This window comes from Neovison vison, chromosome 1 (genome assembly GCF_020171115.1).
Source record: "Neovison vison isolate M4711 chromosome 1, ASM_NN_V1, whole genome shotgun sequence".
NCBI lineage: Eukaryota > Metazoa > Chordata > Mammalia > Carnivora > Mustelidae > Neogale > Neogale vison.
Genome location: NC_058091.1, coordinates 285,872,640 through 285,891,355, shown reverse-complemented (window position 1 = coordinate 285,891,355; position 18,716 = coordinate 285,872,640). Strand labels below are relative to the sequence as shown.

The following is an 18,716-nucleotide window of genomic DNA, read 5'->3' as shown; positions in this document are numbered from 1 at the left end:
GTTTTGCAAGGTGGGTGAGGCAATTAAGGGTCAGGGACGTTAAGCAGCATGCCTAAGAAATGGCCCAGCTGTCATTCCAATGCAGGTTCAGAGTCTACATTCTTTGTTTCACGTGATGTAGGTTTTCTTTTAGATTTCCACTCACTGGGTATTCTTCCATTGCCAGGCTAGCAACACAATCCACATAATAGGTACTTATGTAAATATTCAGATAAACACCAAGATTCAAATGATAAAGATTCATGCTTGAATCCTGACTTTCCTATCTAATGATATGACCCTGAGCAAGCTCACATGCAATGATCATATTTGAACTAAGAAAGAGATATTTTTCTATTTTAAGTTATTAGAGTGAAAGATAAATGGGAGAATGGACTGGTACTTTTTAAACCATAAAGCTCTATAAAAACCAAGTTGCAGTAGATTCATTTACCAATATGGAGAAGCCTTCATCTGCACTCTGGGTATTGCATGAAAAACAAAATAAAAAAAGTTTTATAGGTTAGAGAAAACCATCTGGTTCATGGGTAATGATCTAGTTTATAGAATCTTTTTTAAAAGAAGTAAGTGGGGCAGTCTCCTAATAAATGGAGATTAATTATGATCTTAACCCAAAAGAGGAAAAAGGATTTGGAAGTGAGGGGATAATACAAAAATAAGGAGTATATCGGTTTTCCTTGGATCAAGAAAACAAACTTGAGATAGTAGGAAAAATGTCAAGGTCTGTGCCTTTTCATCTTTTGTATCCTAAGATCCAGTTAAATTGAGCTGTGTTTAAATGCTTTGCTTTATTATTTCCATGACTGTAGGAATGCACATACTTTGTTATGCTTTCCACTGAACAACTGAATTATAAAACAAATGAATTGTGAAAGTTACTCTTAGATCATGCAGAGGGCTTGTTGAAATACAGCTGGATGAGCCCCACTGCTGGAGTTTGGCTCACTGGATCTGGGATGGGGACCAAGAATTTGCATTTCTAGCAAGTTTCCAGATGATGCCGGTGCTGCTAGTCTGGGGACCACACTCTGAGAACCACTATTTTAGACAAGTTCTCTCTAGCTGTGAAACACACATGAAGGTAACTAAGTGTCCACTCTTGAAAGACTGAATGAATCTGATTGTGAAATGAGAGCTTGTGTGTTTCATCTGTCATCTAAAGATCTCAGTCTATTTCAGCGTAACTGTACACCAGAGAGAAATAGGGTAGCTTTTCACCCAGAGAAAATGTGAAACCACATATACTTCCCCCAAATTTATTCCAGGTTGAGCAGTGTTTTGGATCTCACTTTTTCAGGACTGTTACTTCCTAGTCTACCTGCTCCCTTACTCTGTGGTTACCTAAAAATTTAGGTGACAGTCCTCCTGCATCCTGCCTTCTGGTAACTTCCTTACAGTTCAACACTCTGCCTGCTGGGTTCACTCAGAATTCTTACCGGTTTAAGGCAGTTAAAGGTCACTTGCCTCTAGCTAGCTTGTGTAAGTTACGGTAGCAGAGAAAAACTGCCAGGTTTCTTTAATATTGAGGCAATAGCTCCTGTGTTCCTGAAATTTCATAAGCCTTCCTGTTGTTCTACCTTGATGATGGAAGAATTAGCAAGAGTTAGGCGATTAAGGGTTAAGATTAGAAGAAGTTGAGGAGAGGAAAAGGATGAGGTAGGTAGACAGGAGAGTCGACCTCAATAAAAAAGTAACTTCCAATTTTAGATCAGGAAGCAATTTGTTCAGATTTTGCTCACCCTAGAGTGGCAGGCTTCCTTCCAGGGTGGGAGAAGGATGCGGGAAGGGGAGTAACCATGGCAACCTGCCCAGCTATGTGGGCAAGCATAGACCCGGGCGGCACGCATTTGGAAGACTTTATTTCTGGTCCAGTCCCTCAGTTTAGTATGGGTGGTCCCTGCTTTCCCACTTCCTTCTCCTGTAATGCTGACTTGGGGAAGAGAGGCTTCCACTCCTCTCCACAGGGAAGCTGAGGGGGGCAGAGACTTCACTGAGACCCAAGGAGGTCAGCTTGACCAAAGCAAACTACAGGCTTCCTGGCAGAGAATACAGAGTAAGTCCCTGTCTGTCCTAGCAGTGAGCACAGCAAACACACTGGCAACATGAAGTGCTTGAATGATTAGCCGTTCTCAGGTAGACGAGCAGTGCCCAGTTTTGATGCAGAAATTCTCCACTCTGCCTTCAGTTTTCACAGAGACACATCCTTCAGTTGTTCAGGGGGCAAAAATAACACAAAACTCGTGTATTTCTAGGTCAGAGAGAATACGGTGTTCTAAGCATATTAGGTTAACAATCTCCCTAGCAAACTTGGGCTAGGTACTCTTATTCTCCAGATAAGGAAGCTTAAGTACAGAAGGGTTACGCAACTTGCCCAAGGTCATGTAACCAACAGTGGTGTAGCCAGGGTCTGAATCAAGGCGGCAAGACTCCGGAAGCCACGCGCTCACCCACCCCACTACCTGACTGTCCGGGGGGGAGGCAGAAACTGGGATGAGTGCTGGCCCTTTGTGTCCATCCTCAGCATCCCCTGTTCCCTTCATCAGAAATTAGCATGGTTTTTGTCCAAGAGGGGACGGATGGTCTATTCTCTTTCTGATTCATACAACCCAGTCGGGCCACGTTACGGTGAATGAGGCTTCCACCAAGCACACGGAGCTGCTATTGCAGCTAGCTTGCTAGGGATGACTTTGACCTCGGTGCAATTCAGTGGCACGCCTTCCAATTCAGAAGTATGTGCAGCACCAGGGAAAATTTTAAAATACCACGTCCTATTACTCAGGTGTTTCTTATTGCTAGTGCAGGTCTCGTTCTGATTCCTCGTGGAGGACAGAAAGCCTGACATGTTCACGGATGTGTTAACGGACACTCCCCAGCCAGCCTGTTGTCAAGCCTTTCCACGTGGGAAGGCATGTTCTGATGCCCATGAGGACAACCGGACACATGGGAGAGCCCACTCTTCAGCAGCCTGCTCGAGCATTTCAGCACCTTCACTTGTCTTTGAGGAAAGCATCAATTAAATCCCGAAGGCAGGACAGATTGAGGGAGAGAAACACATGATGCCTTCAAAACCATTCAGATAAAAAATATCAGTGGTAGCAAGTGTACGCTTACGGTAGAATTTGGAATGAAGCAGCATCTTCTTGCTGTTTCACCAAGAGCCCACATATCCACAAAGCCTCCTTCTGGCCAGGAGCCACTCAACAAGGCATATGTCTTTCTGCTCTCTTAATCTTCAGATAATTGAGGCATGGCCAAGTAGGCCAATAAGTATCACTCCCAACCATCTGGTCAGAAGTTTCTAGAGGTCCCTGTACCACCTTCATGCCAACAAGGGTTTAAAAGCAATTCCTTCAACCCTAACAAGGTGATTAAGATTCATTCAAGCTTTTGAGCAAGCCAAGAGATAAACCGAATGCATGGGAATTCGGACTTCTAGTTGAATCTAAAACTGTCAAAAGTCTTGAATGGAAATGCAGACTCCCCCCCAACAGATTAGGCAAGGCTTTTAACAAGTGCCATGCATGGCTCTCTTCCCTCTCCTAACATCCTCAGGTGAAGATCCAACTGTGCCCAAGATCAGAATGCCAACAACACAGATGTCAGGGTTCAAAGGTGGAGGACATTCCATTACCATCAATTGGTTCCAATCAAATGTAGGAGGGTATAGCTTAAAGAAGAACTGGTTTCCAGGGCAGTTGTTTGGGTAAGAAGGGACAGAGTTGAGAGTGGGAAGTTAAGTTATTCACCAACAAGAAAAAGAATCCAGTTTGCCTTGGAGGAAGACTGATGAGGAATTTGGAAGAAGTCATCAGTCCCAGAAATACACATTGGAAAAGGCTACTAGATCTCCTCCGTGCTTTCTCCAGGAGACTGTCCACCCTGCACACTCCATGTTCTATGAAGTGTGGTACTTCACCCACACGCCCCCAGCACTTTACCAAAATGATCCTTGCCCCGAAGGTTAAAGAGAGCTCAGTCCCAAATACTTCTGAATCCTCAAGGCAATAAACTTTCCTACGGTGTCACTGAGGCCTGTTTCCCTTCAAAGAGGGAGAGACAGGACCTGGGGTGGGCGGTGCCCAGAGAAAAGCAGCGTACTCATGGTCTGACGGTGGGGATTAAGAAGCAAGCGTGGCGATGTCATAGACCAGGGAGACAAACCATTTGGTCGCTGCAAGGCTCCCCCATTCTCAGCTAGTACTTTCCTCCTCAACAGCCAGTGGATGCTCCCGTGCAGGGAGCTAACCTCAAGCCTGTAAGGAAGATCAATTCTAGATCCCATCAAAGCCATTCAGAGAGCCTAATCAGACATCTTGAAGGCATTTTTGCAGCTGCCTTCTTTCTCCAACCATTAGTTCTGTTTGAGCTAGTTCCGTCTTACCTCCTTCTCCCCTACTCCTGCTGCTTTGCCTGATTAGGGCCAGAAATTTTTTCATTAAGTCACTTTATAGTGTAATAACAACATTTACTATTCATGAAGTCTCCCCTCCATAATTTTTAAGTCTTTCCATGTGTCTGGAAGCTTACTGCTGCTCTTCTCATTTTACAAGAGTGCCTGTCTTCCTTCCAAACACAAACTAAAAGGAAAGAGGAAAAGGTGGTTGGGGGGGCGGTGGGGAGGGAGGGTGGTAAGGGCGTGGAGATAACATCCAGATTCTTTAAGTGCTTTTAATCCAGTTAAATTTCCCTTTGGACTCAAGCAGCTCCCTGCTGACATTGACAGCGGACCTGAATTCCAGGCTAAGAACTGAGTCAAACAAGAGGAAAGGAATCCGGAGAGGAGTAACAAGAGTCTGCTCTACGCTGTGAGAACCGCTAGGCTGGCTGGAGCTCCATGGCTTTAACCCATTCATTTTTCCCCCTTTTCTAGAATTCTTACTTCATTTTTCCAGCCAGTTTACAGCAAGCAGGCCAACACCTTTTAAACGCTCCAGGGATTTAAAACAAGTTTGTTCAGTCTCTTGGGCAGCTACTTTCTTAAGAATGCGGTGTAAGACAAAGTTCACATTTTCATGCCACACGTTGTCAGCCACTAGGAAAAAGCTTGGGGAGGGGGGGGAGCACAAACCGGGTCCCCAGCCTTTGTCACAGGGCAAAAATAAACACCCCTGGAGGGGTTAATTAGGCAGTCAGCGGCCACACCAGCGTACTACCAGGGTTGCCCGCAGAGTCTTTAACCAAGCGCGCTCGGACACGCAAACACACACACACACACACACACACACACACACAAAGGGAGGCGCTTATGAAATGTCACAAGCTGGACATCTGCAGCCCGACCCCAAAGGTAAATGCAGTCCGCGGAAGCATTCCTCGGATGTCAGGCCACAAAACCGCTCTTTCCCCCAGTACCGTCCCCTCTCCAAGATTCCGCACCCCCACTCCCCCCCCAACAAGTCCCAGAGCTGCATCCCAAGGGGAGGAAAAGAGGGTGGAGAGGGCGAAACATGGAGCCCCGGGGAGGAAGGACGGCAGAGCGACTCACGGCTGGCTAGCGCCTCGGCGAAGCGAGCATGACTTCCCGGTGCCGAGCCTCCAGGCTGCCGCGCGGCCGACACGGCGGGCCGCGCTTAAATAGCCGCCGGCCCGGGAGCCTCGGAGCCGCGCGGCCACTCCCGGCGAGATATGGTTCTAATCAGATGCTGGCAGCCGAGGACTCCCCAGGAATGCGCCGGGATGTTTTTGCTGCCTGGGCTTGGTAACTCCCCCTCAACGTGTCTGCCGAGTCTTCCAAACTTAACTGTTTATTAACTCGAGCGGCCGCCACGCCGCGCGCCCGGCTCCCCTCGCTCGAGAGCCCCGCCAGCGGGGGGCGATCGCAGGGGGCCCCGGCCCCGTGGGGGAGGGACGAGGGAGGAGGGCGCCGTCGCCGCCCGGGCCGCCGCGAGCTGGGGGACGCGGGGCAGGGGAGGGGGCAAATAAGGACAGGAAGGGGAAACTCCGCAGGAAAGGGGTGGGATCCACCGGACCTTCGTTTCCCAAATTCCCTCTCCGGATTGCCACTTCGGTGATGTGGCGCACGAAAGTCATCCCCACCCGCCGGGGCCCTCGGAACAAAGGGCCGCCTTCACTCCTGACTCTCCGGGCAAGAGGCGACGGGTCCCGGCTCGGACCTGCCGTCCCTCCGGCCGGACGTGGGATTGCCCCTCCGCAGGCAGGGCCGGGGCGGGCGCTCCTAACTTGGTGGGGGATCTGCGTGGGCACAGGTAAAACAGGCTGCATTTAGGGCTGAAATAAACTCCTGATGGACAGATAGAAAACCAGTGCTCTGAAATCGATGGAAACAAAGACGTTCACCCCCATCGAACCGATCTAAAAGAGCTGCGTCTCTGATGCAAAGATGATGTACCTCCCCGTGCAGACCCTTGACCTGACTCTGCGCGGATTTTCCACTGTGCTCCCTGCACCTCTCAGAGCCATCTGCGACACGAGAAATAAAATAGTTGAAGATACTGGCACGCCACAGCATCGCTTCGAGAACCTTCACGAGCTGGGAATTCATTTTCTCCGTATTTTAAAATCATGAACACTTGTACGGTATCCCCAGAAACTGTCAGTTTTCAAGAATTTTGAAATTATTTTGTGAAAAGCACGTCTTTTTTTTTTTTTTTTTTTTTTGGCAGTGGGAGACAGTGTGTACTAAATGTGAAACTACCAAATTATGATTTGGAGGAGAAGGGGTTATTGATTTTATTGAGTAAGCGACACACAGCGGATTTGCATTTTACCTCTGGAAACTGAGGGTTCAAATCGGGCTAATGGGATACCAAGGATGCATTTTGTGGTCCAAGCCTAGCCCAGCTGTAAAGCCGCTGTGTAATTTGGGGCAGCTCAGTGTGAGTGGCAGTCCCTGCTCTCAAGTAGGTCAGGCCTGGGACTGCCCCGGAGCTGGGGGTGCGGAGCTGCAAAACCCTGCCACAGGGAGAGGGTCCTCTCTCCTGGCCTCTATGATTTCTGCCACCTGTCTCATCCCCTCACACCTGACGGTGTAGGGGTGGGGAGGGAGGGTGGTATTGACAGTTTCCAATGTTCCTCTGATTTGCTATTATTAAAAAATACACACACACACGCACACACACACACACACACACACACACATATATATGTATATATGACTTCCTGGGAATAACAAGAGGTACTCAGACTTTAATCTTAGAGCAGTATTTATAACATTTATGTGGAGAACTTTAATTCTGGTACATTTAGGACATACTGCTTTATTTCTAAGACCCAAGAGTCCAGAAGGATGGTTTCACTTCCAAAGGCTGAGTAGCTGGACAAATGATGGCTGATTTCAGGCACATAGAGGCATTGGCAATTTGGGGGGAAAAGGGGGGTTTCTCTTTTAACCTCAATAGCTAATATTTTCTCACCTCAGAAGTGACCACCCAAACATTTTTTTTTTTTTTAGTCAGAAGACTGTTATTAGAAATGTTAACATATGTTTGCTCTACCAAAAAGAAGAGTTACGTCTAAGAAGCCAGAGGAAAAAAATGATTTTGTTCAAATGAGCTGGAGTTTCAAGAGAAGACTTTAATGGAAACAGTCCTTTATGAGGAGTGGGCTCACACAGACAGCTTAAAGCAGACAGCTCTGTCATTTTACACAGAAATCTTAAGAGTCAACAGTGGAGAACTCTGATTTGAAGAGTATTTTTATATCTCTAGGGTGCTGATATTGCTTCTGGCAGTGATTCAGTGTCCTGTTCACAGTAAAAAAAAAAAAAAGAAAAAAAGAAAAAGAAAGAAAGAAAAGAAAAAAGAAAAAGAAAGAAAGAAGCATGAAAAGAAATTTAACAATTTAACTCTTTTTAATCTCTGATGGAACACAGTTTCCTATCCCATAGAAGTTGTTCACTTTTCAGGAGGTCTGAAATGAACATCCTTGCAGCTGGAAAATCACACCCAAGCCCACCCAGATGTTAACCTTGCCTAAATGGTTTTTTTCTTATCACCATTAAAATTAATGCTTAGCACATTAAGGTGAGGAAAATTCAATATAATGTTTGAAGACCTATGGTCCTTGCATGACTTTCCCTTGCACAAAACCTGCCTGTGAGGGAGAAGGGAAAAAAAAAAACCTGACGACTGTGTTCCCAGCCTAGGAAAAGGGTAGTTAATCCCGTGATGGCTTGCTGAAGAATGCATGGTTTATTATTAAAGTAATCTCTTAAGATTTTCCTGGAATGTGCTTCCACAGCAACTCTGCCTGTGCGAGCTATCCTATGTGTGTGTCTTTTCTTCCAAACTTAAGCTGCTTCCCCCGCCCCCCCCCACTTTAGATCACAGACCTAAAGCTTTCTTTCTCCCTTCTCCAGCCTTTCTTCTGCTCACCTCCCCACCCCCCACCCCCGCCTGTCTCCCTTAAACATCACTTTCTGAATCCCACCACTTCCCATGAACTGTGAATGGCACTTCGAATGTGGTCCTGGGGGAACTGTTTGTGCACCTTGATGCCTTGCTGGACACTTCCAGATGTTCTCAGTAAACGAGGACTGGTTAAAGTTTCTGGATCTAGCAAGGTCACAGCTTTTCTTCTTCCACCTTGGTGTCATAAATATAAAAGAAGAAAATAGCTATTGTTTCCAGAAAATGTTCTTTGACCTTGACTTACCATATTTACAGACACAGAAAGACTGACCCTATCGGATTTGGCTGTTGGCAAGGCATGACAAATATTGGAGGTTTTTCATATCAATCGATCGATCTAAAATATTTGGAGGGTAGCCATATTGAAGGCAACCCATTTTTCTTTTGTTTCGTTGGCTGTACCTGCAAAGCACCTTAAAATGCAATACTTACTGTTTGCTAATGATGTGCATTAGTAAACCTCAAATCGTACTTCAAAAGTTGGGATATTTAAAGTGAGAGACATTTAAAAATTCAATATGACAAATTTATATAAGTAATTGCATTTCCCTACCAACATAAACTTATATAATGAGAAGTTGTAAAGGGGGAAAAGAATACTCATATAATTACTGGTTAAGATATCTTACATGGAAAGCAACTTGAAAAGAGTGGTTAAAAATAAAAATAACATATAAACCTACAAAATACCAATATTAATTATTATTGTAGCCAACACTTATGTAGTTCTTTATCCTATGAATAAGAATCTTCCTTAGAAATAAAGCAAAGATGTTAATCACTGCCTTATCCATAGAGTAGGAACATGGGAACAAATTTTGTCCATCAATAGGAGAATGATTGAATAAGTTATGATTCATCTGCACTGTGAAATCATAGCAATGATTTAAAAGAATAAATTAGAGTTATGTCTTGTGATATGGAAGGATTTCTATTAAGTATTGTTGAGCGAGGAAACAACATACAGAAAATGTAAAATATGTTTCTGTTTTTGTAATACGAAAAGCAACACCTATCCATATAAGTTTGTGTGTGTGTATAAGTATAAGGGAGACTAGAGATTGAATTGCATTATACATTACTGGGGACCTCATGGAAATGAGAATAGACAGGGGAGGGAAGGGAATAAGAGCTTTACAGAAAAGAAAAAGAAATTAAAATAGCCTGTATGCAGATATACAGAGATCACATTTGTATACCTAACTGAAATGGTATAAGCACAAGTTTGCATAATTAAAAAAAAATTACACCAATTGATCTTAATATAAAGGAAAAGAAGAGTTATAAAAGAAATCCATAAAATAGCTTTCACTGAGGTGTTTTCCTCAAGATCCTTCAAAAGTGGGTGTTCTCATGATCTAATTGGGCCTCTAGAACAATAGTCCCCAAACAATTCCTGTTCACAGCAGACATTCTGGGAGCTTTGTACAAGGGCGAGTTCCCAGCTCTAGCCTGATACCAGGACTGAAAAGGTGTGTGGGTGGATCAGTGGGGAAGGGGAAGGTGTTAAGTGCCTGGAATCTGAATGATTAGCCACCACTTCTGGGTGACTCAGGGGCTATAGTCCTGGGGACCACACTTGGGCAACACCGAGTACTCCTGTAGTCAAGAGCATATTCATTCCGTTCTTCTCTGAGTGAGGAGACCTCAGTGGAGAGGGAGAAGCACAAGGATGATAGGAGGCAGGTGCCATTGGTCTTCAGACTGGATTTTCTCTCTCCCATTGGCTCTCGGCAGCTTCAGACAGTGTTCTGGCTTTGGTGGTGACTCTCCCTACCCTCTCCCCTGTCGAGACGTGTTTTCAGAGAAAGAGCTGCTATCAGCCATTTCCACTGACCTATACTCAGAAATTTGCATTTCTAATCCGGTGTCTTATTGTGGCATGAAAGACACCACTCCTTGTTAAAGAGGTCTTAGTCATCAGTAAGAATAGGGACAGATATTTTTTATTATTTTTGATCAGTTGGAGGCAACTATCAACTTCACCATGCCAGCTTAAGGATACCCAGTAAAAGAAGAATTCTGTGACTTCTAGCCCCCGGGATGACACTCTACTACCCCTGAAGTCATACTAGACCTTGGCTTCAAAGAGGCCATTGGAAAACTGAAACTGGATGTTATTTACAGGCTTACCTTTATGATCTAGCACAGGAAGTAGGATTTGGGATCAGATCTAGGTGAAAATCCTGGCTCTATCTCTTACTAACTGAAAGATTTCTGGCAAGTAGCCTAACTTCTCAAGGGCTCAGTGTCTTTATCTATCAAATGGGCATTCCCTATCTTCCACTTTTGTTTTGGTTTTTGGTAGAAAACAAAGGAGATCAGATTCAAAGAGAAGAGTCTGAACAAACTGAGACTATAGGAATACTGTAAACTATGTTAAAGTTATGGAAAATATGCATTACTAGAAAGGTGTTCTTGTCCTAAATTATTTCTACCGCCAACAGAAGAAATACTGTCTAGTAAATCACACGTCAGATAACTATGCTTCTCTGGCTGCGGGCAACTTTTTTAAGGCTGACTTTTCATGTGGAACAGTCTGGGACCCTGATTTTCTAACAGCTTAGTAAGGATCACTTTAATGGATCGATTTCATCCGTTCAAAGAGAGCTGAGTCCATTTCTGCTGAAATGGGGACATTAAAAAGGGGGGAAAGATGGAAAGTGAGAAAAGGGGAATGGGAGCCCCACCGCTTGTATTTTGGAGTGCTCTTGCTTCTACTGAGAAGGTGCCTCACTGTCCGCAGACACTGAACTCGGTCCAAAAATATTTCTACTCTGCTCCAACCATGGCCATGTGCTGTGCTGAGACTGGCCAAACAGCCTCACCTCTAAACCAGAACGGCCATCTGTGAATCAGGAAGGAATACTATTTTCTGTAGTTACTTAATGCTCAGGCTCAAAATCACTGCTTAATTAGAGAATGGGGAGAATCCGTGTGTGGGCTCCAGGGTAATCCAATTCCCCAATTATTTGGAAGCTTACATGTATATGCCCCCATGCTTATGTGCGTTTTCGGAGGCAGTGCAGCGTAGATTTCGCTGGATTATTAAAGGACCCCGTGCCATAAAACAAGGTTACATTCCATTGTGCTCTGGGTGCATAGCCACATTCTTCCCATCCATTTTTATCTGAGGATTTTATCTAAGTCTTTTGTACCCATCTGATATTTGTCCTCACAACATTATTGCCAAACAGGTTAGGGCAAGTATTACTTTTTCTAAAGGTTAAGAAGTGTAAGTGTAGGAACTTTGATTTGCTTCTGTTTATAGAGTTAGGGACAGAGCTAGAAGTATGACTCAGCTTTCCTGAATGATCTAGAAGGTATGGCTCATGCAGTCAGGATCCAAACAGCATTGCAGGAATTACTGGCAACTCTTAGGGCTCACTGTATGCTGTCAGGGTCTGTCCACACCTGGAAGAGAGCATCTATTGTGGAGTTTTGGATGTTTCTTCATCTGTAGAAGACACTGGCAAATGGAAGGGCATCCAGAGCATGGCCCCTTGGATGGTGAGGGAATTTCCTGGGAGCTGAGAACTATCGGGGCCTCTGCCAGTGTGGCCTGACTGAACTGGGTATGTGTAGAGAAGGCAAGAGACTCCTTGGGCATATGAGGCGAGGTAGGGAGAGAGACCTATGAATAGTGGAGCTCTTTCCAAATATCCAAAACTTGTCCTGTGGGAAGTAGTGTAGACTCCACTCTCTGGCCACAGATGTAGAAGGGGGTCCTGTACTGGCTTGAACAGTGTCTCTCCTCCCCAAGATTCCTGTCCACATGGAATCTCAGACTACACCTCATTTGGAAACAAGGTCTATGCACATGTAATTAGTTAAGATGAGGAAATACTGGATCTAATGAGATCTTACCTCTTTCAATTAAGTCTTTTTATTTGCCTTGTCATACTTTGGGACCAGAATATCTTGACTTTTTTTTTTTTCTTTGTATCTTATGTTGCAGTTAGCATGATTCTGGAACAAGTGTGTGTCCTGGTGTGAATCTGAGCTCCATGACTTATCAGCTGTGTGATCTGAGGAAAACTATTGTACTTCTCTTCTATAAAGTGAGGGAAATAATAGAATTTCCTTCATAGTGTGATTCTGAGGATCGAAAAAGTTGCTCTCTCTAAAAGACTTCAAGTAGCAGTTAGCACATAGTAGATCACGGATGATAATGTGAATTTGTCTGACTATCTTAGAAGAATAATTTTTAAAATAGTAAGTAAATTTGAAAATAAGATTACTCTAAACCTCAGAAATTTCACTTTAAAATCAGCTTGGAGGAACTCCCACGTATTTGTCAAGAAAGATGTCTTCGAATGCTTATGGTAGCAAAAAGTAGAAACAACTGAAGTGTCCATCAACGGAAGAATAGACAAATAAATTGTGGTGCATGTATGCACTGGGAATGCTCTAACAATAATAGGAATGACATGAATGTATGACCCAGAATGGCTTAGAGCAACCCAGATGAACTGAGGAAGAAGAAATTACAGTTGAATACAATAAGCATGATGCCATTTATATATGGCTTAAAATATGAACAATAAAATTACTCTATACTTGGAGACACAACCACTTATTTAAATAAATATAATGATGTGCAGGGTTGATAAATCACAGGACACCCAGGTGGCTCAGTCAGCTGAGCATCTGACTTTTGATTTCAGCTCAGGTCATGATCCCAGGGCCCTGGGATCGAGCCCTGCATCAGACTCCACACTCAGCAGGGAGTTTCCTTGAGATTTTGTCTCTCTTCCCCTCTATCCCTTCTCCTGCTCTCTCTCTCTCTCAAATAAATAAATAAATCTTGAAGAAAAGAATGATAAATCACGAATTCAAGATGGTGGTATCCTCTGAGAGAAGGGAGAAGAATAAATTAATTTATCTTATTTTTTACCAGGATAACTGGTAATTTTTTCCCCTAAGGCTTGGGTGAATATTGTTTTGTTTAACATCTTTTTATACAGATGCTCTTCTAAGAACTTTACAGATATTAATTTATTTAACCCTCACAACAAAGCTGTGAGTGAAAACCTATTATTACCTCCATTTTACAGATGAAGAAACGATGGAAACTGATTAAAGTCACAGAATTAGTAAATGGCAGAGCCAGGCTTCAAACCCAGGAAGTCTGGTTCCAGGGTTTGTGACTTTACCTCTAGGCAATGCTGACTCTGGTTAGAATTTTCTCAAGAAACGAAAAGGCTATAAGTGACATTAACTCTCCAACACAGCTTTGGAATTGTCGCTGATCACGTTCTTCCTGCCTGTTCCCGCAACTGCTCTGCCTCCAGGCCCCTTGTCCTTCTGTGTCCCACTTTGGCTTTGTACCTCTGCTCCCAATGTTCTCCTGTCCTCTCGGGACCAATGGACTCATTTGGACTCATTATGACCTCAGCACCCCTTCCAGGACGTCTGTCCCTGGTGTCTAGACTTTGAGCAGAAGGAGAAAGTTCTGTCCTGATCCTGGGTCTGGCCCTGAGAGAGAGAAAATGGGAAATCATACACTACAGCTGAGCCGAGCAGCAAAGAGCCACTGAAAAGGAGTGTTCCTCCAAGGAAGGTTTGAAGAGAGATTGGGTAGCGCAGTCAGTTAAGCATCTGACTGCTTTCCACTCAGTCGTCATATCAGGGTCTTGAGATCAAGTCCCATGTCATGTGAGGAGTCCACTAAAGTTTCTCTCTCCCTCTCCCTCAGCCCTTCCCCACTCAATCTCTCCCAAATAAATAATCTTAAAAGAGAAAGAGAGGGAGGGAGACTGGGTAGAAGTAGCAGGTGTGTGTGTGTTTATGTGTTTGTGGGGGGGTATGTATGTGTGTGTATTGGTTCAATAGATAAGCCACTTTTTTTTTTTAAGGATTTTTTATTTATTCATTTGACAGAGATAACAAGCAGGCAGAGAGGACAGGCAGAGAGAGAGGGGGGAGGGAAGCAGGCTCTCCGCTGAGCAGGGAGCCTGATGCGGGGCTTGATCCCAGGACCCTGGGATCACGACCCTAGTGGAAGGCAGAGGCCTTAACCCACTGAGCCACCCAGGTGCCCCAAGCCACTGTTTTTTTAGGAGAAATACTAGTGAATGATACAAGTTGAGGATATGATCCAAAATAACGGGTAATCCCTGAAACCATTTCTACCTGGCTTTCAGACACCATCACTTCCTCTAAATGGAGCTACCCTGATATTTCCCCCACCCATGACCAGGAAAACATGCTTATTCTGGTTAGTACTGAGACTGATTCTCCTCCTCAATCTATCTTTGGTAAAAGAACATTTCTCTAGGCCAACTCAGGGAAAGAAACCTCATCACCAGCTTCTGTTGGGAGAGAAGCCAAAGCTCCTGAAACCCATTAGCAGGCCTCTCCCTGGATCACTGTTGCTTCAGTCTTCCGTGGAAGAACTGAGCTCACCCAAAGTGTGTTTGCTGAAGAAACACCACCTGGAAAGGCAAGGCTGGGTGTGGGTTTGGATGGATGAAAAACCGGTCCAGAACGGTGCGGTTGTTGCTGAAAACGCTTAAGTCCTAAAGTCCTGCTGCCGAGGCCAACCAGGAAATATGTAATCATAAACTTTAAATGTGTTTATCTGTCCAGCGGACACATTCTGTTATTTTAGTTTATATTAAGGCAGTTTTCAAACTAATGTTAGACATTAACTACACTAATTTGATAACACTGTCTTGTCTCTCTCTCTTTCCCTCCTCTCTCCACTTTCTCCCTCCCTCTCTCTCTCACCCCCCCCACCTTTATATTTTGCTGTGACTGAATTTGAGTTATAGGAAACAGTTTGTTGGTAAACCAGGTCTCTGAATAAAAAAGCTCTGATTTACCGTGCTTGTTGATTTCCGCGGAGTAATTACCCCCAGTAGGGGGTAGTTGTTTCGAAGTGTCCGTGATGTCATTGAATGTGGGGATGGAAAGAGATTTACACATTCATCTCCAGAATGAGGTACAGACTAGCTATGTTCTCTCCTAATATGCTGACTATGGAAGGGTATCTTTTCACAATATTCCTGGTCAGTAGTAATCAATCAAATTGATTAATCAGCTACTTACAAATGAAGAACACCAAGTAATGTCTCTCTGGAACATGGTGTTTAAAGACCTGGACCCCAGTGATTAGATACTTAACTAGAATAATGACTTTTTTTTCCTGCTTCACACTGTAGCACAATGAGAACCACATGGGATTAAGATTCAGTATACATATATTAGAATCCTGGTTCTGTCCTTAACTATTCATATGATTGGACACACTGCTTAACTTCTCTAATCTTTACATTCCTTATGTGTGAAATGGAAAACAATGCAATAGTGCATGCTTATCTCGAGGATTAAGTGATACAGGAATGGATGTAAAATAACACATTTTTGGTACACAGTAGGCCCTATGGTAGCTATCAATGTTAACTACAAGAAAAAGGAAATGCTCAGTTCTTCTCATTCTAAGATTTTCTCATAAAACCAATTCTTAAACTTTTGGTGCTTGCCTCCCATCTCTGGGAATGCATATGAACAGGTGACAAGACGCTTGATCATAAAAGAGATAAGTATTAATGGGGAAAAATCTGGAACATTTTTATGTGTTGATCTTATTATCTGATTGATTCTACTGTGGTCCAAATCATCATCAAATTTCTCCCATGGGTCATTGCAATAACCCTTAAGTGCTTCTGCCCTTATCCCTCTCACAGTCTAGTCAATACAGCAACTAGCGGTTCTCATGGAAATGTCCAATAATATCACACTTTGGTTTAGAAACCTCCAATAATTCCTATCCCCATCAGTGTCAAAGTTATCATCCTTAGAACTGGCTTCCAAGGCTATATTGCTCTCCCTTGTACCCCATTACCATTGTCACTGTCACTGCTACTGATCTTCCCCTCACGCGCTTCATATCTCAGACTTTCACACTAGGCTACTCTTTGCTTCCACTCTCTTTCTCCAGATTTGTGGCTGTTTAATTCTCTAACCATTTTAGTTGTTCAAATGTCATCTTCTCACAGAGTTGTTCTAATGTAATCTTCTTACAGAGAGTGTTTTTGTTCAAAAACTCATGTTTGATCAAAAACTCATGTCCACCGGGAACTTGCAAATGTGACGTTATTTGGAAAGAGGGTTTTTGCAGGTGTAATCAAGTTAAGACAAAGTCCTATTGGGTTAGAATGGGCCCTAAATCCAACAACTGGTGTCCTTAAAAGAAAAGGGAAATTGGACACAGACACACGGGGAAGAAGCTGACAGAAAGATGGAGGTAGAGGTCTGAAGGATGCAGCTACAAGCCAAGGTACACGGTAGACAGAGGTTGTTGACAGAAGCAAGGAGAGAAACATGGAATGGATTCTTCCCTGGAGACCTTGGAAGAAGCAGGGCCCTGACAACTCCTTGATTTCAAACTTCTAACCTCCAGAACTGCCAGAGAATAAATTTCTCTTGTTTTAAACCATCTAGGCTTTTTTTGTTTTGGGGGGTGTTTTTGAGAGAGCTAGAGATTGCGCACACATGCAAGTAGGAGAGGAGAGGCAGAGGGAGAGGGAATCTTAAGTATGTTCCATACCCAGCACCAAGCCCAATGCGGGACTTGATCTCGTGATCCTGAGATCATGACCTGAGCTGAAATCAAGAGTTGGATGCTTAACCGACTGAGCCACCCAGGCACCCCAAACCACCTAGGTTTTGAGAGTTTGTTACAGCAGCCCTGAAAAACTAACAAAAGCAATCAATTTTAAGTCACTGCTCTACTATCTTATCCTTATTCCCTCTTCTCAGATTTATACTTTCCCTGTGGTACCTATCCCAGTGGAGCCTATTGATTTCAACCTTCCCTTAAGCAGTATGTTTCATTGATAGTAAATATCAGGAAATCATTATAATCTCCAAACATGATTTATCTTTCCCTTCTCACCTTTTCTTCCAAACTGGAAATGTTCATCCTTACCTGTGGGACATCCCTTCTTTAGTGAGGGGAATGCCCACTAAACTGGTCTGACTTCTACTGTTCCTCTTGTCCCAGGTTCAAGAAAAAAGCTGCACGTAGATACTGCACTGATACAGACACAAGTAAAACCAAAAAGAGAAGACATGTATTATTTAATTTGAGGATCTAATTTTTAGTAGGTCCAGAATATGAACCCATCATGTTCTATATTTGACATATAAAAAGGCCAAATAGATTCCCACCCTTTGGTGCATTTTAAGGATCTCTTCTGTGTGATGCTGTAGGAAATACACAGCTAACTGTGAAATGTATTTGAAGTAGACTGAATCAAATCAAGCCTCTAGATATAGCTACCAGTTTAGGGGAAATATAGATAAAAGATCAAATTAAATGATACCACCAGGCATGTCAACCAAATCCATAACGTGGTACATTATACAGGATAAATGGCCTGCTTTCTCCGACAAGGCAATGGTATTAATGAAAGAATGGTGTGGAGTTGGAATAACGACTATAGATTTATAGAGACTTTAAAAGACAAACTACGCACTTTTATGAGGCTTATTTGGATTATGGGTCCAACAAATAACACATTAAAAGAGATTTTTGAGGCAGAGAAATTGGGATTTTTACAAGGTACTAAGGAATTACTGTTAATTTTGTCAAATGTGTAAATGCATTATCCTTATATATTAGAGATATAGAGTACATATCGATGAAATGATGATACCTTGTATTTTCTTTAAAATAACCTACTCCATCCCTCAAATTGAGGAGAAATAGATGAAACAAGATTTTTTGTTTGTTTTTGAGAGAGAGAGAGAGAGCGAGCGAGAGAGCATGCACAAGTGAGGTGCGGGGAGGGGTGGAGGGAGAGGGAGAGAGTCATAAGCAGGCTCTATGCCCAGCACGAAGCCCAATAGGGCTCAATCTCACAACTCTGAGATGGTGACCGGAGCTGAAATCGAGAGTCAGACGCTTAACTGACTGAGCCCCTCGGGTGCCGCAAAACACAATTGTTGAAGCAGAGTGATGGGACTATAAGGGGTTCAATTTATAATTCTTTCTAGTTTTGTTTACATTTTGAAAATTTCTACAATACAAAAAATTAAAGACCACTGTTACCATTAGGTATTTCATGGAGTTCATTTGTTCATCATTCCCTCACTCATTCATTTACCCAACATTTGGCATGAGCTGGGTACTGCTGGTTCACTAGCTGGGTCCTGCAGATAAACAAGCATGACTTCACTCCCTAGGATTCCATGCTTCAGCTCAGAGAGCTTCCCATAAGGAGGTATTTTACAGGAAAACCAATACGCTTTCAGCACTTAGAAGCCCAGAATTCAGATTCTGGGTATCATGGTTCGCCTTGACTGAGAGAATGGCTTTGTTTCCCTAATTCCGCTCCA

General features: G+C 43.5%; 1 protein-coding gene across 5 annotated transcripts in view; it reads right to left on the bottom strand.

Moving 5' to 3' along the window:
• DAB2 (DAB adaptor protein 2) overlaps positions 1–18,716 on the bottom strand; it is a 162,152-nt gene that overhangs the window by 44,231 nt on the left and 99,205 nt on the right. For 2 of the 5 annotated variants that reach the window (XM_044232503.1, XM_044232505.1), the window contains exon 1: positions 5,486–5,582. The exons of 1 other annotated variant lie outside the window; for it this stretch is intronic. The gene's annotated coding sequence lies outside the window, so the exon portion shown is untranslated. Of the gene's footprint in view, positions 1–5,485; positions 5,583–18,716 lie in introns of those variants that run through there. 2 more of the 5 variants (XM_044232508.1, XM_044232507.1) reach the window with 2 other exon arrangements.